The sequence below is a fragment of the Anabrus simplex genome, chromosome 4 (assembly GCF_040414725.1).
Source record: "Anabrus simplex isolate iqAnaSimp1 chromosome 4, ASM4041472v1, whole genome shotgun sequence".
NCBI lineage: Eukaryota > Metazoa > Arthropoda > Insecta > Orthoptera > Tettigoniidae > Anabrus > Anabrus simplex.
The window spans coordinates 237,124,934-237,141,084 of NC_090268.1; the positions used below are offsets into that span (position 1 = coordinate 237,124,934).

At 41.0% G+C, this 16,151-nt stretch overlaps 1 protein-coding gene across 2 annotated transcripts in view; it reads right to left on the reverse strand.

The window, feature by feature from the left end:
• Positions 1-3,054: 3,054 nt before the first annotated feature.
• LOC136871831 (alanine and glycine-rich protein-like) overlaps positions 3,055-16,151 on the reverse strand; it is a 66,344-nt gene continuing 53,247 nt past the window's right edge. Inside the window, exon 3 of one of the 2 annotated variants that reach the window (XR_010859828.2) lies at positions 3,055-3,108. The gene's annotated coding sequence lies outside the window, so the exon portion shown is untranslated. The remainder of the gene's footprint in view (positions 3,109-16,151) is intronic. The other variant, XR_010859829.2, reaches the window with a different exon arrangement.

Sequence of the window (16,151 nt, forward strand, 5' to 3'; positions counted from 1 at the left end):
GATTGTTATTATTGATTTATTTTATGAACTTTCTATATTGTAGGCCTTCACATTTAGTTTTCTTTCGACTCGGTGATATTAGGGCGTCATATAAAAGTATTTATAGCGCAGACTGTAGTTTCTTATTCTCCGACTTTGCATACCGGTTGTACCGGGAGTACACCCCAACGCCGCGCATTCAAATTTAGCGCCTAAAGAACTCCTCTATTGGTAAAACAGTGAAACTGAGACTACACCAACTTAGATATTTAATCAGAAGATGTCACCACTAAAATATTATGTAATTTTGTTTTTATGTAGTTGCCTAACCTGAGTGAATTTCTCCTTGTTTTGTTTGCCATTCATCAAGACGTTTGGAAATTTTTCCACAGACGACACTACAAAAACTATGGTCATGCACCCTGGTGCGAAGTGAAAGAACTTAGGATTTGAAGAAGTTTGGTATTCATAAGTTTTTTTATTGATTGATGTTCATTTATTTTTGGGTTGGCAATATTTTCTTTTCCCTTCCGCCAGTTTTGAATCTAGCCAATCCCTAATTCCTGTAATCAATGTTCTACCAATCACTGGCTTCTTGTTCGATCCTGAAGTGTAACTTTGAATCGGACCAATTAAATTGAGAGGGTGTGGCTGGTTTATTCTTGAATGATCTCGAACCTTCCCTGAGGGTTTACAAACAGTATGTATGGTGTTTCTCACACAATGGCGCCACTCATAGCCAACGCAAACCGATGAAGTTCCTCACCTAGGTGTACTAACCACACTATCCCGTGGTGTTCCTCACATAGTGGGTACTAATCACAGGCAACGCAGACCCACGGTGTCGCTCATATAGTGGTACAACTCACAGGCAACACCCAAACCCGCGGTGTTGCTCACATGGGTACGACGCGCGGGTACTGGAAACCCACAGGCCAAGCTCATGACTGCTATTAATCACAAACCCATTTCGTACCGAATACAGTGGTACAACTCGCAAGTACAGGCAACCCATGGTGTTCCCCGCGTGATGGTACGAATGAAAAGAAGTTTCATGGTTCTAATTCAATCATCCCTTGGTCGCCCCCTTTAGTCTCCTCTCACGACAGGCAGGGGATACCGTGGGTGTATTATTCGTCTGCGTCCCCCCAAAGGGGGTAAAGAGAGAGAAAAGAAGAAGAAAGAAGGGATCCGTCACTTCGAAAGACGAAGTAACGGACGAAGAAAGGCAAGGGCCACGAAGGGCGTGAAATGAAAGACTCCCTACGCCTCGAATGCTCTAATACTGTCTGGGTCGGAAAAGAACAAGAGTTGACCAAGGGAGGTCGGACAGGATGGACGAAAGTGAGGAGCCTGGCACAAGTAAGTGGAAGCAATGCCAAGATTCAGCTAAGGGCCCCGTGGTCGCCAATCCACACTCCCAAGTTGAGAGCCCCTTGGGCCCCTGTTAGTCGCCTCTTACGACAGGCAGGGGATACCGCGGGTGTATTCTGCATAAGCGTCCCCCACCCGCAGGAGGTGGCTGGGATGTTGTTGAAGAGCTACGCGCGGCGCGCGGCATTCAAAACCAAACCACAACAACTGCCCTTGTTCCTTGATGATCCTTGGAATGTCATTCCTGGTACCTGTTTTTGCCTTAAAGTATCTCTACATATCCTTCCATTGCTCCCTGAAATTCATATGGCCGCCAATTATGTTTGCCATCATATTATCCTTAATTGTTAGGTGATTTTTTTCGTTAAATTCAATTTCAATCTCTCCTTTATCCCGTAACTATTCCTTACACTATGTATTTCCCTGTTACAATGTAATGGGTTATTTCCATTCCTTACCACTTTTAATGGTACACATCTGTTTTCACATTCCTCAACAATTGCTTAAAACCCATCCCATAGGCTGATTATATTTGTGATTACCAATTCCCATTTATCATTTCCATTGATGATTTTCCCCATGCCTGTCTTGTCGACCATATGTTATCGCTTAATAGTCCTACATTTATGACATTGCTTTCTATAACATTTATTTTTAACAAGGACAAAAGCAACTTCATGATCACTTATACCATCTAGCACTTCGGTTTCTCTATAGAGCTCATCTGGTTTATCAGCACCACATCTAGAATATTTTTCCCTCGAGTTGCTTCTATCACTTTCTGATTCAGCTTCCCTTCCAACAATAACTTATTCATGTTTTCTGTCGATCACATTCCCTTCCCAGTTAACACCTGCTACAATAATGTTCCTGCTACAATAATGTTCCTTTATGTGTCGTTCTCCACATAGCTGATTATCTCATCAAATAATTCTGCATCAGTGTCAGTGCCAGCCTTGCCGGGTTTGTACACCCGAAAAACATGAAGTTGCTTATTATCTTTACAGATATGTCTGACACCTACAATTTTATGTTCGTCATCCTTAACGCTTTCGTGGCTTACAAATTCTTTTTTCATCAGTATGAATACTCCCCCTCCTATCGTCCCTAACCTGTCTCTACGATAAACACTCCAGTTCCGTGAGAAAATTTCGGCATCCATAATATCACTTCTCCACTATAATTCAATTTCTATTACAATATCTCGTAAATATATGCCTATCAAATTTCTTAATTCTATTCCCTCCTTTACAATACTTCTATAGTTTAACGCTAAAAATGTTATGTCTTACTTACTTGACTTCATGCTTCCTAATCCGTCATCATCGCTTCATTAGAAATGAAAGGGAAAATAGCAATTAATTTGTGTCATTATCTTCTCGGTTACCATGTTTCTCAACAACAGAATTCAAACACTGTGACGTAGCCAATATTTAGTTGGGTAGTAACAACTAAGGAATTACATGCTGAACTATCCTTTATTTCTCAGTAGATGGTTACATAAGTCAGGCCTGACTGTTTCGTTTTCTTACAATTGTTTAATGTTTATAGTGTGATCCACTTGATCCTCCGGAGCCGCCAGATGAATCAGATGATCCACTTCCTTCAGAAGAAGGCACTCCACATCGGGCACCCCTTACTCCAGATCCTCCCCGCCCACCAGACGATCCCTGAGAATCAGACTGTCCTCCCCCAGCGCTCCCTTCAAGTCCCAAGCGCGAAGCACACCAGGGCGGTGATCAGAAGAACGAACATCTGGAATAGAGAACGACAGAACATACACAGCCGAAAATATTGTTGTTCTCCTCTAGTTTTGGATCACATTAATGTATTACAAAGAAACACACAAAAAAATAGAAATTAGCGAAATATTTTAGTCAACGTTACGTTTCTCCTAATACCAAAATTATGCCAAAGAAAATCCTCAGTAGGAAGTATGGCCTGTACATATAAATAATATAAAATTAATCCGACACTTTACCGTTGAATAGGCTAAGTTTTCAACCATTTAATAACACTTTTAGACCATCATTCTCGCTGTTTCTTTATTTGAAGACGTATGAGATGGTTGGTAAAAACATTTAAATTCAAATGACTTACAAACTTGCAAAATAAACAAATTATGAACCATTTAATAACACTTTTAGACCATCATTCTCGCTGTTTCTTTATTTGAAGATGTATGAGATGGTTGGTAAATACATTTAAATTCAAATGACTTACAAACTTGCAAAATACCATTTTTTCTAAAAAGACATAAATAGAATTTTATAAATCCGAAGGGCATATAAATATACGTTGGTAGATTAGGCTATACTGTTTTCTCCACGAAAGCATGAAAGACTGGACCAAAAATAATTCTCTCGAAGTCAATCCGTTCACATTACAAGCAGTCATAAAAGGATCCAAAAGTAATATAAAACTGAAAAGTATTAAAATTCCTCCGATCCTCTTAAATACAACATCAATAGCAATAAACTGACGAAAAACCTAGGTATCGTCCTTTTATAAGGATTTAACCTGGTTTGACAGATCACATCACGAACATTTCTTTACCCTGAATTTCCTCAAAAGGCTTTTTTCCATTAAATATTAGGACATTGTTTTAAAAAAAATGAATAGTGCCCATCTTCTACTACGTGACGTAAGAATTTGAATAGCACACTTGGCGTTAAACTTTGGCGAATTTTTAACGCCCGCATCCGTTTTATCCTAAATATGACTAGGTATTGCCATATGTCACCCTGCCTTCAGCAGCTGTCGAGGTTAGCAGAGAGGAGAATCCCCCACTGAATCTCTCCTATCCACTACATTTTCCATTCAGGTACTAGAAGTTATGTTTCTTTTTTTATTTACAAGTTGCTTTATATCGCACTGACACAGATAGGTCTTATGGCGACGATGGGACAGGAAAGGGCCAGAAGTGGGAAGGAAGCGGCCGTTGCCTTACTTAAGGTACAGCCCCAGCATTTGCCTGGTTTGAAAATGGGAAACCACAGAAAACCATCTTCAGGCCTGCCGACAGTAGGGTTCGAACCCACTATCTCCCGAATACTGGATACTGGCCGAGCTTAAGCGACTGCAGCTATCTGGCTCGGTAGAAGTTATCCGAGAGCAGATCTTAAATACTCGTGCTTTTAAAATATGTTATAAATGATGTGGGAACTTACGAATCTCATTTGTTATAATGGAATCATTCGTTTAGAATTTGTTTTCATCTACTGTTTGATTTAACTGAAATACTTAAGACATAGAATTAGGAATAATAACGCACTGTTGTACAATGCAGCTATGTGTAATATGGTTTGGGATATCAGCAGCTTACTAACCTGAGTCATGCCATATAAAATAATTCCCAGACGGCAGTCCTGAAGAAGATTTTCCCGTGGTTTCCTATTTTCACACCAGGCAAATCCTGGGGCTGTACCTTAATTAACGTCACGGTTGCTTTCTTCCCACTCCTAGCCGTTTCCTATCCCATCGTCGCCATAAGACCTATCTGTGTCGGCGCGACGTAAAGAAACTAGCAAAAAAAAGAAACAATGGGAAATTTGTATAAAAATTAATTAACAACAAAAGTTCACGTGTGTAGCTCAACATGAAAACCATCTTCGACGTTTCTACATGTGTTACAAAAATCTTTCAGTGTCTCGGAAAACAGATTCCAGCCTCAAGGTATTCGCCATCTCGGATAGGGAAATTTATTTATACTATTTTCTCCAGACAAAGTCTTCCATAAGACTGAAATCTGGACTGCAAAATCATCATAAATGTGGAATAGTTCGAACCCCACTGTCGGCAGCCCTGAAGATGGTTTTCCGTGGTTTCCCATTTTCACACCAGGCAAATGCTGGGGCTGTACCTTAATTAAGGCCACGGCCTCTTCCTTCCCACTCCTAGCCCTTCCCTGTCCCACCGTCGCCATAAGACCTATCTGTGTCGGTGCGACGTAAAGCAACTAGCAAAAAAAAAAAAAAAATAAATAAATAAATAAATAAATAAAGTGGAATACGAGAATTGTTTCTTCGGCCCGAAATGAAAGCGCTTCTTATTCTACGAAGAAGTAATAGGTAGCCTATCCTCCTCGTTTGGCCTTATATGATGTAATTATATCCCATGGAAATTTCTTAACGTGTTAGAAATCAACGACACTGCGTTATCGCATTTCAGCAGCCTCATATGCCACCGACCTCACGTAGGATCTACCCCTTTCCTGGTAACAGAATCATCTACATTGGCAATTATCAGCCTCACAGACCAGAAAGCGTAGGGCTTTGCGTGATCGAATTGGACACGGTCGTTGCGATACCACAAATACAAGGAATTTTGTTCCGATGATTTTCTATCCCGTTCATGAACTCCTTTGCAATATAACATTCTGGACCATCTAAAGGCCGTCAGCAGCTGAAGAAAAGTTAAACACAAAGCATTATTATTGTACCGGGCGGTACACCTCTACGCCACTAGTTCAAATATTGCGCCAATTGAAACTCCTCTACAGGAAAAAGTCTGAACTTTAAAAAACTGTATCAACTCACTGTTTCTCCGAAGATGGGTCTGTGTAAATTTTGATGTGTTTTTGCTTGTCATTGATCAAGAAGTGTGGACGTTCTCTACCAGATGTCTCTACAAAAACTATGGTAATACATTCTGGTGCAATGGAATGAACTTTCTTGAAGAAATTTTGTATTCATAAGTTTTGTCTTTACTAAATTTTGTTCTGTCATTTGTGGGTTGGCAATATAAATCCTTTCTTTCCGCCTGTTTTGAATGTAGCCAATCAGGAATTTCTGTAATTAATTTTCCACCAATAAGGTGTTTCTTCCTTGTCTTGTGTATTAGTTTTTGCTGTTATCCAATAAAAGTTTGTGGGCGGGTTGTTATCATTCATGAAAGGTTTCGAACTTTCCACGTGGGTATAAAAACTGCTGATTTTCTTGTCTCCTGGCCACTTCAGTAACATCTTTCTTAGTGTGTGGATATGTAGCAGGGGGCGGGAAGCGCCTCTTTCTTCGGGCAACAGATCTCCAACAAGGTAATGGCCTTTTAACATCTGTATTTCTTGCTAGCTCAGCAGTTTAACTCTCGGGGAGGGTTCGAAACCTTTAATATGTAACCAATTCATTTAAAATGTAAATTACTTTTCAGTATATGTAAAAACTTAAAATCCCTTTTCCATAAAGCAGGGATAGAGAGTGCTTCACCCTCTCGAGCTCCCTTTCATTTTGAAATCGAGGTGACTATGTTTTCATAACCGTTCTGTCTCTTCCTTAATGTATTAAAGTTTTTTCATACGAGTCACCTCCCCAGCTTGGGATTAGCCCCTGTATATCGGCCTAGAGCCACTTAGGTTTTAATATTGTATATTTAGGAGTGCAAGTTCACTCCTCCAGTCCTTTCTGTACTTTGGGCCATTAACTTAACCTGATGTTTTGTTTTCTTCATGCGAAGGCCCTGTAGGTTGGGTATTAAATACCCCTGTTTCTTTGTATGCCTTGATGGCAGTTTGGATAAGAGTCTGTTATTGCCTTTATAGGCTTGAAAGATCGAGAGCGGGTCAGCTCTTTATGGTGTTGTGGTAAAGGTGCCTTAGAGAGGCTTGAGGTTAATAGTTGGGAGCAAGTGCTCCTTGTATGAAGGGGTTTTCTGCCCCTGGGATCTGATCTCCAACCTGGCAAAGTTGAGCTGGCAGCTCGAGGAATGTAAAACGGGGCTCGAAGCCCAAATCTTATAACGAACTGTAATTTGTAATTGCTTGATTTGTTGATCTGCTTCTTGGTACCTGTTAATACTCTGTTATTTGTTAAGTTTTGAAAATATAACCTTTATTAAAGTTTTAAATTAACTTTAATTTTGTAGTTGAGACCTATTCCAGCCCGCACCTTCTTTCACCTCTAACTACCACGGATATCTCCGTAACAATTATTATTATTATTATTATTATTATTATTATTATCTTTACATTTACTTTGAATAAATAATGTTATTAGCTTTACGTCCCAATAACTATTTTTACGGTTTTCGGTAATGCCGATGTGCCGGAATGTAATCACGCAGGAGATCATTTGCGTGCCAGTAAATCTACCGACACGAGGCTGACGTATATGAGCACCTTCAAATACCGCCGGACTGAGCCAGGATCGAACCTGCCAACAAGTTAGAGTCAGAAGGCCAGCGCTTCCACCGTCTTAGCCAATCATCCCGGCTAATCTACTCTGACCTCTGTCTGCCCTTCATACGTACATACAAACATACATTTGTTCGTTACATGAACTTAGAATGTTCTGCAGAGCCTAAATGAAGCTTTCTCCAAGTATGTTCGCGAAGAACTGTATGCTCAAATAATGGAGGTAAGAAGCTATCACTCACCAGAAATCTCATCTTGGTTGCTCTTCACCAATCTATCGGAAGACTGTGGCAGTAATGATCTGGATCATTCCTTTTATAGTAGCGAAATTAGCATTTCATGATCAGAGAATATTACGAAACTCAGACGTATTTGAATTTCATATAATAAGTATTACGTTATCCAGTGATTTACACGTATCAGGAAAATGTGTGACACTGATATATTACGGACATTAAAGGGAAATCCCTGAAGATTGATATCGGGGACATAATATGCTTGTGCCTTTCTTGTGGATAAGAATTTGTGCACGTTTGTAATGACCGTAAGTATTGGTTTAATATTATAAAAATAACACTAGGAAGAAATCATTGTTATGGTTTCGAGAATAACTTTTTTCTTTTGGTAGTGGTTTAACGTCGCACCAACACATCGAAAGTTTTCGGTGACGGAAGGTTTGCATGATGATGATGATGATGCTTGTTGTTTTAAGGGGCCTAACATCGAAGGTCATTGGCCCCTAATGGAACGAGATGGGCGACATGATATATGACAGTAAAAATTTTAAAACATATCCACTGACTAGAGTTAAAAAAATGGTGATGAAAAATGAGTATGAGATTAAAACAATCAGTGGATCTAATGCGCAATGCCTTATCTTCTAATAAAATAAGAGAAAATACAGGAGACATAGGATTAAGGCATTGCCTGCTAGTGCAGATACATATACATAATTTACGTTAGACGTTAAAAGAACACATTAAAATACGCAACACAAACTAAAATGAAGTCAATAGGATAAAAACGCAATTGACATAAATACACTAGTACAAAGGACATCATTACATACGATAAAACAGACCACTATCCCTCATAAAGCGGATGACGAGGTCTGCTGACTGCTAGCCATCTCGCAGGATGAGGGAGATGGTACGCGAGAGTTGTAGACTACGGCGCAGATCGACCAGGTCCACGCACTCCGTAAGGATGTGTACCGCGGTAAGAAGGAAGGACTGGAAAGGGCTAAGATTTGGAAGGTCGCGGCCATGGTCTGAATGTTATTAAGGTACAGCCTCAGCATTTGCATGGTGTGAAAACCTGCATGGTTCATGGTGTGGGTTACTGTAGTCACGTCCTTCGTGAACCATGGGCAACGGCTGAGTGGTCTAGTAAGTGGTCCTGAGAGTCGGGATACCAGTTGCTATGGAATGGGAGTGGGCATCTCGGACATATTCTGAGTCATGGCCTTCCTTGTGCTCAGACGGCTAGGACAATACAATCCACCGTTGGCCCATAATCCATCAGAGGAGAGATCCTCACTTGGACTATGTGTAAGTAGGGTACCATCCTCCTTCATGAATTTACCGAGCTCAGAACATTTTAAGCAAGCTTCGGACTTATGGGAGTAAACGGAGTCCCACTACCATTTGGCAGGCGAGGAAGCCCATGGAAACAACTTGGCAAACGAAATGGAATTCGATGGGGAGTTATAAATATAAATGGGGCTTATGGAAGAAAAAATGAACTGGCTGAGTCAGCTAAGAGGATGCATCTGGATGTGCTAGGAGTAAGTGATATTCGGGTAAGGGGAGATAACGAGGAAGAGATAGGAGATTATAAGGTGTACTTGACAGGTGTTAGAAAGGGAAGGGCAGAGTACGAGGTAGGGCTGTTCATCACGAATACCATTGCACGTAACATAGTTTCTGTTAGGCACGTAAATGAGCGAATGATGTGGGTAGATTTGTCAATTGGAGGAATTAGGACGAGAATTGTCCCATTGTATTCACCATGTGAGGGTGCATATGAGGATGAATTTGACAAGTTTTATGAAGCATTGAGTGACATCGTGGTCAGGGTTAACACCAAGGATAGAATAGTGCTAATGGGCGATTTCAATGCGAGAATTGATAATAGGACTGAAGGGCATGAAAGGGTGGTTGGTAAATATCGGGAAGATATGAAAGCTAATGGGAATGGGAAGCGTTTGCTGGAATTCTGTGCTAGTATGGGTTTAGCAGTTACGAATACATTCTTCGAGCATAAGGCTATTCACCGCTACACATGGGAGGCTAGGGATATCAGATCCATAATAGACTATATCTTAACCGACTTCGAATTCAGGAAATCTGTTAGGAATGTACGAGTTTTCCGGGGATTTTTCGATGATACAGATCACTATCTGATCTGTAGTGAACTAATCATTTCTAGGCCTAGGGTAGAGAAAGTGAAATCTGTCTGCAAACGAATAAGTGTAGAAAATACCCCGGACGAGGAAATTAGACAGAAGTACTTGGATGTGATTAGTGAGAAGTTTCGAACAGTAGACAGTAAGCAGGTTCAGGATAGAGAAAGTGAATGGGTGGCATACAGGGATGCTGTAGTAGAAACAGCAAGGGAATGCCTAGGAACAACTGTGTGTAAAAATGGGAAAAGGCGAACATCTTGGTGGAATGAAGAAGTGAGAGCAGCTTGTAAACGTAAAAAGAAGGCTTATCAGAAATAGCTGCAAACAAGAGCCGAGGCAGACACAGATTTGTACGTAGAAGATAGAAACAGAGCGAAACAAATAGTTGTTGAATCCAAAAAGAAGTCGTAGGAAGATTTTGGTAATAACCTGGAAAGGCTAGGTCAAGCAGCAAGGAAACCTTTCTGGACAGTAATACATAATCTTAGGAAGGGAGAGAAAAAGGAAATGAACAGTGTTTTGAGTCATCCAGGTGAACTCATAATAGATCCCAGGGAATCACTGGAGAGTTGGAGGGAATATTTTGAACTTCCGTTCAACGCAAAAGGAAATCTTCCTGGTGGTGTTGCGAACAACCAAGCATATGGGAAGGAGGAAAATTATGTTGGTGAAATTATGCTTGAGGAAAGGATGGTAAATAAACTCCATTATCATAAAGCAGCAGGAATAGATGAAATTAGATCTGAAATGGTGAAGTATAGTGAGAAGAAAGGGATGAAATGGCTTCATAGAGCAGTAAGATTAGCATGGAGTGTTAGTAAGGTACCTTCAGATTGGACAAAGCAATAATTGCACCTATCTATAAGCAAGGGAACAGGAATGATTGCAACAATCATCGAGGTATCTCACTTATTAGTATACCAGGCAAAGTATTCACTGGCATCTTGGAAGGGAGGGTGCGATCAGTCGTTGAGAGGAAGTTGGATGAAAACCTTTGTCATGTATAAATTGAAAAGAAAAATAGATTACTGTATAGGAGTAGCATCATTTAGGCCGAAGATCTAAATGTTAGGCCCATTTATAAATAACAGCTACTAAGCTGGTGTTTTTGCTATCGCATATGTTGTTCTTTTTGGGTTACTCAGTTGCCTTGTTATGTGAGAGCTGAAGAGAAGGGACCATGTAGTCAGAAGAGAAATGAGTAAGTCCATGATGGTGGATAGTAATGAAGCCAGGACTTCGCGTGGAGGGCATGAAAGACATGTGGTGAGTCGAGGTATTCAGGGCCATGGACTGATGACTCAAACAACAATAACAATAAAAGAGATAAGTGATGTTATGATCTGTGTGTTGTCACCTTGAAATGAACGTGCGACTTAAATTATGTAAACGACAGCTTAAAAGAAGGATGAATGCTGCGTTGCTCGATGACAAGCAGCGTACAGAAACGATTGTCATTGTTGAAGACGCAAGGATAGCTTGGATGAAGTGGCATCTGTCGCATATTAGCAGCATAGGAAAGAAGTATTTGCTGGAGCCTCAGGTGTAAAGGCGGCACACCAGACTCAGCGAGCAGGCTAGCTATGGGGCTTGTACGAAAGGCTCCAGTCGCCAACCGAACCCCGCTGTGGTGATGCTGTTCAGCTTTGAAAGGACACTTGGTCTTGCTGAGGCATATGATGCACTGCCGTAGTCTAACCGGGATAATGTTGGTTGTGTTCTATGTTGTATTTGTTGATTGTGCTCTGGAATGACGTTAGTAAATGCTTATTTTGTTTGTAGTCGATTATTTTGCTTGTTGCAAAATCGTCAACGTCAGGGTTCATGGTTAACCTCTGCACCAGCTTCCACTTTCCATCATCCTCCAGTGCTTCCTTTTCGTCCATCAGAACAGCTCACTGAGCATCATACTGTGGACACTGCAACTACAATTTTGTATCGGCAGTTGCCAGGAAAGAGCACAGTAAGAGTTCATCGTTCACTTCCTGTTTAGGTGCTAGTTCTTCGTCCTGTGTCAAAGTTGAGGAATTATTCCTTAAAGCATCTAAGAAATGGAATGCTATTTTAATATGATTAAAGATAAATACTGAAGCCTTAAACCCAGTACCCCATCTGGTGAGAATTGAGGAAGTTAGAAGAGGAAGTCCCGTGATTACAACATAATATTGCATTCTGGTAGGAGCCTTTATCAGCATTTTCTTAATGGAAGACACAAATTCATTTGCATATCAACATTATGTCGGGCTGAGTAGCTCAGGCGGTAGAGCGCTGGCCTTTTGAGCACAACTTGGGTTCGATCCTGGCTCGACAGCAGACGTAAATATTGCACAGTTTGTTTGTAGTCGATAATGTATATCCTAGTTTGTTGCAAAATACTCGACGTAATTGAAAGTCTCAAATATTTCAGCTTTGTTTCGGTAGATTTACTGGCACGTAAAAGAACTCCGGGACAAACTTATGGCACCTTGGGGTCTCTAAAAACAATTAACATGTAGTTAATGGGACATAAAACAAATAACATTATTATTAAGTCTGTTATTCATTTATTTATTAATGCCTCACAAACTCCATGCAATTTATCTGCAATACAGGTCATATGTTTTGGATTAGAGTATGTTTCGGGTTGGCTACAGCCACTAACATGTAAGACGCTTGGTTCGAAAGCACAAGCCACACTCGATCGTTTTCAATTCCTTCAGACCACAATAGAACGCATGCACTGTTGAAATTTTGCATCTTCTGGCATTGTCTGCTTTGCTCAGAAAGTAAGTCAAAAGCGTGGGTTGTTTCACTTGCGGTGTTATTACATCGTTCAAAACATATCTGTTCTACCTATCCGTGGTTTCATGCATGAAGAAGCTACTATTTGCCTGATCTGTTTTCACCTTGTCTTAGTACAGAGACTGAATATATGATTTTCGTAAGGTACTCTCATCTGGAACAGACCACTATCCCTCATAAAAAAGATGACAAGGTCTACTGCCTGCTCGTCATCTCGTTGAATGAAGGAGATGCTATTCGGAAGTTTTAGAGCACGGCGTATATCTGCCAGGTCCACACATTCCGTAAGGATGTGTACCACGGTAAGATGGCCGCCGCAAGTACACACCGGAGGTTTCTTCTCCCTTCAATAAGTAGGAGTGCATTGCCATACTGTGGCCAATCCGAAGACGATGTACTACCACTGCTTCTCTCCGAGAAACCCAAAGGAAAGTCTTCCAAACCTTCCTAGTTCCTTTATCCGTTCTCAGCTTGTATGAAAGAGGGGTGGCATGCCACTCCATCTCCCAATGGGACATTACCAAATGTCTCAGCTGAGAACGAATACCACTGTCTGAACCTTGTAAGTCAACAGGGGCAATGTGGTCGGCTCCTTGACACACAGCCGACGCTTTCCATTGTGGAATACGCAGGAATAGCTTGGGTGTAATACCATCTGTTGCATATTCGTAGTATTGGACAACAGCGTTTGCTGGTGCCTCAAGTGTAAAGGCGGCACACTAGATGCAGCGAGCAGGCTAGCAATGGGGCTTGTACGGAATGCTAGCGTTGCAAACTTAACTCCACTTGACTGGATGCTATTCAGTTTTACATGAATGCTTTGCTTTGCTGACCCATATGCTGGACTGTCGGTAGTCTAACCAGGGTAAAATATGTGCCATATAAAAGCGTAGGAGCAACGTGCGGTCAGCCCCCCGCGTAGTATCGCTATGAAACTTCAATTTATTCAGTTCCTTGCCGCATTTGACTTCTATCTGACGCACGTCCGGCTCAAACGAAAATTTACTATCGAAAAGGAGCCCAAGGAATCGGTAAGTATCAACTACAGGAAGAACTACCCCCACCCCCTAAATAAAGCTCAGAATTGGAATGAACAGTGCACTTCCGACGGAAGCGAACAACAGAGGTTTTAGCAGTTGATAACCGAAACCCATGTTCTAAGGTCCACCGTTCCACTCTCATAATAGCTTGCTTTATTTGTCGCTCTGCAGCTGCCATATTATGTGAGCTATAATGCAAAGCAAAATCGTCCACACATAGCGACTGTATTACTGCTAAATCAGCAGATCGGCAACACCGTTTATGGTAATCGCGAACAAAGTGACTCAGAATCGTTCCCTACGGGACTCCGTTTTTCTGAGCGTGATATTGCGAATATGCCCTCCCTACTGGGACACGTAGCATACGAAGAGACAGAAAATTTGCAAAAAAAGAACCGACAAGTTACCTCAGAATTTCCAGTGATGCAGGACTGAAAGGTTGCCATATCGCCATATTGGTGTCATAGGTCTTCCCTGAATCGACGAAAACAGTCACCAAAATCGTGTTTTCGGAGAAAAACGTCTTGGATAGAATTTTCTAAGCGTACCAATTGGTCAGTGGTGGAGCAAGCAGCTCGAAAACCACACTGGTACTCGGACGATAATCCTCTTTCCTCCAAACACCAGGCAAGCTGGTGATTTACATCCTCTCAAATAATTTACACAGACAGTTAGTAAGACAAATAGCTGGATACCGGTAATTGCACATTTAGGATCTTTGTCTTACTTGAGGAGAGGAATTTACTATTCACTCTCGCCACTATGACAGAAACTCACCATATTTTCAGATTCAGTTGAACACCCGAAGAAGATATAACAGACTATCCTCGCTGAGGTAGCTCAACATCTGGTTATGGATATTATCTGGTCCGGGAGACGTATCCTTGCAAAGCGCCAAGGTGCAGCGGAATTCCCACTTCGTAAAGGGCACGTTATAATCCTCTCTGAAGCATGAGTGGATATGCATAGATGAAGACGTTCTGTCTCCCGCTTCAAAGAAAGAATATCAAGATGGTAATTCTCAGAACTAGACACATCTGCGAAATGAACCGCTAGAAGAACAAAAAGGCGCAAAACCATGTCTTGTATTCAACGATTTGTAAACACTATTTTGAAAGGCAAATCACTACACAATAAGGCACAGACGAATTAGCGTATAACAATCAACTCTCAATAACAAACAAACAAACATGTTATTATGAAATAATTAGCAAAACTTGCGACAACAGAACAATACATATGAAACTGGAAATACGATAATCACGGCACTAGCTTCCTGTCAGTGTCATAGTTGGCTAGCGTCCCAGCGGCATTATGGAGAATCGTTCCAATTACAGCTTTATGCTGAGCTTCACAAGCGATTGTCAAGGCCGGTGTAAGGAGCAGAGTAGTTGATCTAGTCGGCTGTCTGCATTAAAATGTTGAAAAACATCATGCATTTTCCCAGCGTTCATTTTCTGTTTCGATATGCTGAATATTGTCAACAAAGGACAATGTCAAAGACACTAGGAACTAGCAAAAATGTACTCTGGACTGAAAAATTATAACGGATTATATTAGTTCCCCATTCCAGTAGTTAGGGATACTGATTGCCGAGATTTTTAATTGGTCAATCTGACTTCACCTTACTCCTTTTCTTTCTGTTCAAAGCCTTTCACCTAAATGTAGTGCGATGAAGCGCAAACTAATTTGTGAAATTTTGCCTAATGGGAGTTTGTTGAGGTGCAAACTAATCTGAAAGCGTGGCCTAACATGACTACGCTGAAGCAAGAGTAATGTGGTAACACTCTGGTAAATGCTAATAAACACATACAGAAAGTAGAAGATTTGTCCATTTATAAAAATGACAATGGAGAAAAGCAGATGAAGCCGTACACGTTCGGTTTCCTATGTTGGATTTTTATGGGAACTGTAACATGAAGATGGCCTCTACATAAATTTAGGCAGTACGTTTAACATCAGCATATTGTGGCGTTTTGTGGAGGTACGCTGAACTCTATGTTAATATGAAGTTCTGAAGCCTAGACAGCACCTTCCAGTTGAAGATTGCCACATACGAACCTATGTTGGAAGTTTAATTTAGGTTCATTGCGTAGGAAATGTAAAATTTAGGGGTTGTCAACCCTTTCTCTTTGGTCACTTCTTAAAGTTACTCCTACTGAACTTTATTCAGCTAATCATAATCCAGCCTGCCCCTGCATGAGGGAGGGCCAGCTGCCTGCTGATCACTATCTTGACTATGTGATCGACGGACGAGGTTCTTACCTCGCATGAGGCAACTGGCGTGCTGGGGCAACAAATAAGGTAAGCTCATCATCCTAAACTATGTGACTTCAGAAGATATTAGTGGCTTAAGGGAAGACAAGAGGGCACCCTTAAATATTAAAGTTTAGGGTCGTACCGGTCCTACTTCAGTCTTAGTGTAGTGATTTTAGTACTTATT